The following is a 6,000-nucleotide window of genomic DNA, read 5'->3' on the forward strand; positions in this document are numbered from 1 at the left end:
GGATGCTAAAATCACGATTTAAGAAGAGTAGGTATATAGGATGGGAGATATTGTTGCAATCTTCTTTGGAAAATATAATATGCTACCATGTGCCCTATTGTAATAAAAATTTACATCACTTCCACATGAAATATAATTATTTCACCTTAAATATCTTTGAGTCTCCTCAATTCATAGTCTAGTATCTGTCACTTAAATCAAGTCCAAGTGTAGATAATGCTCCTGAGGTGTAGCTAATTGGTTACAGCTCTTTGAGTATCATTCCTTTTGATCTGAAAATCTCTGTGACAAAGAAACATAATACCTGTCCCTCACACTCACTCAACATATAGTGGGAGAGTGCTAGAATATCTGCTATAGATGATCCTTTTTGAAAATAGGTAAAACAAGAAGCACATAACAGCCACTGCTTTATAGCAATTCTGAAATCCAGCTAGGAACATGTCACTTTCTTGATTAAGACTCATTTCAACTCCTTGGACTGCTTTCTGAAGCATTCTTCCTTTGCCATCAAAAGTACTACATGTGGGCACCATGTTCTCAACCTGAGTCTCCCATGCAAAAGTTGGGAGTCCAAAAGCCTCTTTCCGTTTTGTACTGACTCTGTGCCTTTCAGTCCCAGCTGTTATAGTTATTTTTATATTTTTTATATTTTATTGATTTTTTTACAGAGAGGAAGAGAGAGGGACAGAGAGCTAGAAACATCGATGAGAGAGAAACATCGATCAGCTGCCTCTTGCACACCCCCCACTGGGGATGTGCCCGCAACCAAGGTACATGCCCTTGACCGGAATCGAACCTGGGACCCCTCAGTCCGCAGGCCGACGCTCTATCCACTGAGCCGAACCGGTTTCGGCTGTTATAGTTATTTAAAAAGCCTTGTGTGTTTCTCATGTATCAATGTATACTCCATCCATTAAGCCAAAGCCACACCCACAAACTCTTTGATATTACTCTTTCTCTAGCTTGTGCTCCCAGTGTGAGATTTCCATGGGATAGCACATTTAGTATTCTTAGAAACTCTTTTAAATGCAGACTTACTCCTAAGATCCTTACGGAGCTGTCTATCTGCAAGGTTATATATGAGTCACTATGTTAGGTATTTCTGAAGTCTTAACAAAGGCTCTTACACACCATTCTGGATTTTATCTTTACCCAGAAATCACTTCTTAATTCTTCATTTAAAAAATTGCCATATGAAAATGCTGGGTATAAGAAACAACTTTACTTTAAATCCAGAAAATACTAATCCATTTTTATTTTAACAGTGCATTCTTTAGTTCCTCTCTCCTCTCACATTTTATCATAAATCATAAATTCAGACAGTAAAAAAGGTGGCATTAAAAATGTGGCATTTTTAATATTCTGCAACCATTTAGTTCTCGGTATTTTCTATTTTCTACATTACTACAAATAATAATATTGGCAAACTTTCTGCCACTACATAAACAATTGCTTTCTTTTCTTCAGCTTCTAGTAACATATCCCTACTTTCCTTTATGCCTTCACTGAAAGTCTCCTTTTAGCCCTTTAGCTTCATTTGTCTCCTACAAGCCCTTTAGATTTTCAAATAGTAACCTCAAGACCCTTCGAGTTTCTCCTCACTTTTGCCAAAGCCAATGTCACATGTTTTAGATTTTTTTGGCAGCACTCTACTTCAAGAGTCCAAAAGCCGGTGTAGTATGTATTGCTTTGTACAAATGCACCCCAAAGTTATTTTCCTAAAATAGCCATTTTAGTAGGCTTAGATAGGCCAGGAATTTGGACAGAACATAGTGGGAAAGTCTGGTTCCATGATGTCTGGGGGTTTAGCTGGAGGTCTTGGAGGCTGGGGATGATACAGTGGGAGCCCAAATCAGATGGATGTATCTTCACATGCCTGGTTGATGCTGGCTGTTGACCAGGACTCCGCAAGGACATCCAATATGATCTCTCCATGTGTTATTTCTGCATTGGTTAGTTTGAATTTCTTCACAGCAAAGTAGCTGGATTCCAAGAGTGACTATCTCAGAGAGCAAGGTGGATGTGTATGGCCTCTTTCTGAATGAGCCTTCTGAGCAGTAGTTAACTCAACAAACTTGGGTTGTTCAAAACCTGAACATTCAAAATAAAGACTGGCTCTGACTGGATCCTAGGAGATGCCCTCTAAACCCTTGGAATATTCTGCCTGATAAGAATGCCATTGTACACCTGGAGACTTAGAGCACACCAAAAATGTGGCCTGTGGTAAGGGCCTTGGGCCATGCTGTATCAGTTTGATCGCTTAAGGAGCTATAAGCAAAGTAACTAAGACAGACAAACAGGCACTCAATACTTATGTGAATGACCACCAATAACAATACTACACAGCAATGCTCAGGTGAGCTTTCCTGGTTGACAACACTTCATGAGTTTTGTCACACTGGGAGAATTCAGTGCTGTATTTTTTTTTTTAAATATATACATATCTTTATTGATTTCAGAGAGGAAGGGAGAGAGAGATAGAAACATCAGTGATGAGAGAATCATTGATCTGCTGCCTCCTGCACGGTCCACACTGGGGATTGAGCCTACAGCCTGGTATGTGCCCTGACCAGGAATCGAACCATTACCACTTGCTTTCATAAGTCGACGCTCAACCACTGAGCCACTCCAGCTGGGCTCAATGCTGTATTTAAACACCACTTAGAGAAGACTACTAGAGAACCATGCCTGATCTCTCCAAGATTCTGCCCTGTGTTCCTTTTTCCTTTGCTGATTTTAATTATTATAATTATTTAATTTATTGTTTCACTTTAATAAACTATCAGTATAGTGGCTTTTCTGAATTCTGTAAATCACACTGAATTATTAAAATTGAGTGCAGCCTTGGAGACCCAAGACATAGGAAAGGCTTGTTTCTTTTCCATGTGTCTGGAACTTTGACTGGAAGACTTGAAACATGGTTGTGGGATAGAATTATCTGAAGGTGCTTTCATGTGTCTCATCGATGATGGCTGTTGACTAGTACCATCAGCAAGAGCATCGACAAATGGCCTCTGCATGTGTCCTTTCTGCATGGGCTACTTTGACCTTCTTCATACTTGGTAGTTGGGTTCTAAGAACAAATATCCCAAGAGAGCAAGGTGGAATTGCATGGCAACTTTCTAAACTAGCCTCTTAAGTCTCATGGCATCACTTTCACTATTTTTTTTTTTTTTGTCAAGGCAGGCACAGAGGTCCACTAAGGATCAAGGATACATAGGTATTATGCAGTAGGGAGGATGTCAATATCACAGTAAGAATGTGGTATGGGAGATATTTTAGTGGCCATCTTTGGAAAATAAAATGTGCCATGTTCCTAAAGTAAAATATTTGTATCTCTAGCTTATAGCCATTGATTTTATCCATTAGCAAAAATTTGGGGTCTCTATCTACCCCTTCTATCCTCAATTTAATTGCTTATTCTAGGCCACTGACTTAGAAAACCAAATGTAAATCTTCACTTTCCTGCTGTGTTGATACTGGGTTACCACATTTTGAAATGAGGGTTTGGAAAGCGAGTCAGGCAGATAGTACACAGAAGATAATTTAGTGAGTCATGGGAGATTAAACGATCCCCATTTCTCTGACTCCTTCTGAAAGCACTAAGCACACTGTATTGGGTATAGGACAAAGTGCTCAGCCTTTGTAATTCAGCAGGATTTTTGACCTTCCACTATATTGGATTTCTGATGACAGGTGGAAAAGGCTTGTTTTGACAAAACTATTTATTGATCCCAATAGTCGCTTTTTCTTTCTTTCTGATGAGCCAGCTTGGATCCTTGTTTGTCTCTGTCTTGTACTTACTGAAGATTGCAAGGAGTCAGTCACCAGTATGGCTTGTGGCCTAACAGAAAAGTAAAAAGAAATTTAACCAACTCTCTTAATATTGTTTACAGAGCATTGCTAACACTATGGCCTCCCTCCCCCAACAGAATCACATCTTTTCTTTGCAGTATCCCACTGTTCTTAATGACTTGCCATTATCTGATTTCATATGACAAAAACACAATTTGAACTTGTTTAAACCAATTGGGATGTACTAGCTTTATTAGAATTCTCTCTCCTTCCTTCCCTCACTCTCACTCTCTTCTCTCCCACTCTCCTTCTCCCTTCCTTATAGCATTTTGGATTCATTCTCTCAGTCTAGCTTCTCCATGTCATGAGGGACACAGCTTTAGATACTTCCAGATCTCATCTTCCATAACCAAACAAAAGGTGGCTCTTCTTTACAAGTTCAAGTTTGAAAAATCCTTGGAATGACCTCATTTCTATTCTCATTAAAATGAGGTGTCACAAGGTGTTATTATCCACTTCTGTTCCTTATAATCTTAAGGCAAATGCTGGCACAAATGCTCATTTTTCTACTCTAGGAACAAAACTTTCTAAAAATTATTTTGATTGGGAAAACTCCACACTATTGCACCACTAGTAAGATTTATTTTTAACCTAAGACCAGAGCATTGAGGAATACCTTTTGGATTGCAGGATGAATTTAGAAATGATATAAAAAGCAGATAGAAAAGATATAATCTGCCTCTTCCACAAGTCAATGTTCAATGTTAACAATGATGTTAACCAAGTATTTTCTCACTACTTCCCTAGACAAACAAGGAAGATGTGATATAAAAGAATTATAAAATAAAAGTATGACATATTATAGCATTAGAGTTTATTGAGGTAACTTGTGTGGAATCCTTGTGCGTCTTGGAATGGAGAATTTTACATCATTTTGAAAATAAGTGCAGGGAGTAATGAGTGGTATTTTTTGGAATTATTGTCTATGTCAACAGACTCCCTGGGTAGAATAATACATTTTATCAATAAGCAATGAGGGCATTTTTAGTTTTACTCAGTAAGAAAAACAGCTGTGGAAACATTCTGTGAATAAGAAATCATGAGCACTGCTGTAGACTGAATGTTTATGTCTGTTCCAGATTCCTATATTGAAACCTAATCCCCACAGTGATGTTAATTGGAGCTGGGGCCTTTGGGAGGTAATTAAGTCATGAGGGCTGTGCCTTCCAGAATAGGATTAATGTGCTTGTAGAAGAGATCTCAGTCCCCCCCACCCACCCCCACAACCCACCCTGCTCCTTTTACTATGTGAGACCACAGCAGGGAGACTGCTGACTCTGAATCAAGCAACAGGCTCTCACCAGACAGTTAGTTGTTGTTGAAGTCACCCAGTCTATGCTACTTTTGTTATAGCAGCTGAACAGACTAAAACAAGACCTATGCAAAAGCTAAACAAATATAATCATCTTACATTCTTTTAGCCATTGTAGCAAATTATTTTCCGAAGATCATAATTATGACTTTTCTAGGAGACAACCAGAGCAGTGTTTTAGTGCAGAAACAGACACATTGGCTTGTATGTGAAATACAGTGCTCAGTGCAGTTCTACAAGGCTCAAACCTCACAGACATTTTAATTCCACATTAATTATAACACAACCTTTTGCCTTAATAATATTAAGTATTACTACTTAGTAGTAAAAACCACAATTTTGCTTCCTAGTAAAAGATTTCTCTAGCTAACATACTGTCACTTAATAACTTATTCCTTTAAAAATTTACACAAGATCTCACTTTTAAACTGCTTTTCTTTGGGTAGAGCATTTCCTAAGAGCTCAATATGTTATGACTAATGGAAATGTGCACTTTTAACTGTAATATAAATATGAGTTTCTGGCAAGCCTCAGTGTAATTTATTTTTCATAAGTTGAATCAGTCCTAAAAAGGGATGGCGCAAGCGTATTGGTGACTATTTTGTGTACAGTTGCTGTAATAGCTGGGTAAGGAAGAAAATCAATTATAGTTCTGAAAGAGATATAAATTTTGTTCATTTAAAACTCAGGCTGTTAAGCTCTGGATAAAACTGTAGTCTGGAATGCATTCTGGAAGGCTTTTACCATAAGAGGATGTACTAACACCTCTAGATGCCTATCAGTTAAACAAATGACTTAGTCAAAATAATGATGTTAGAGATGCCAAATAA

The sequence above is a fragment of the Eptesicus fuscus genome, chromosome 14 (assembly GCF_027574615.1).
Source record: "Eptesicus fuscus isolate TK198812 chromosome 14, DD_ASM_mEF_20220401, whole genome shotgun sequence".
NCBI lineage: Eukaryota > Metazoa > Chordata > Mammalia > Chiroptera > Vespertilionidae > Eptesicus > Eptesicus fuscus.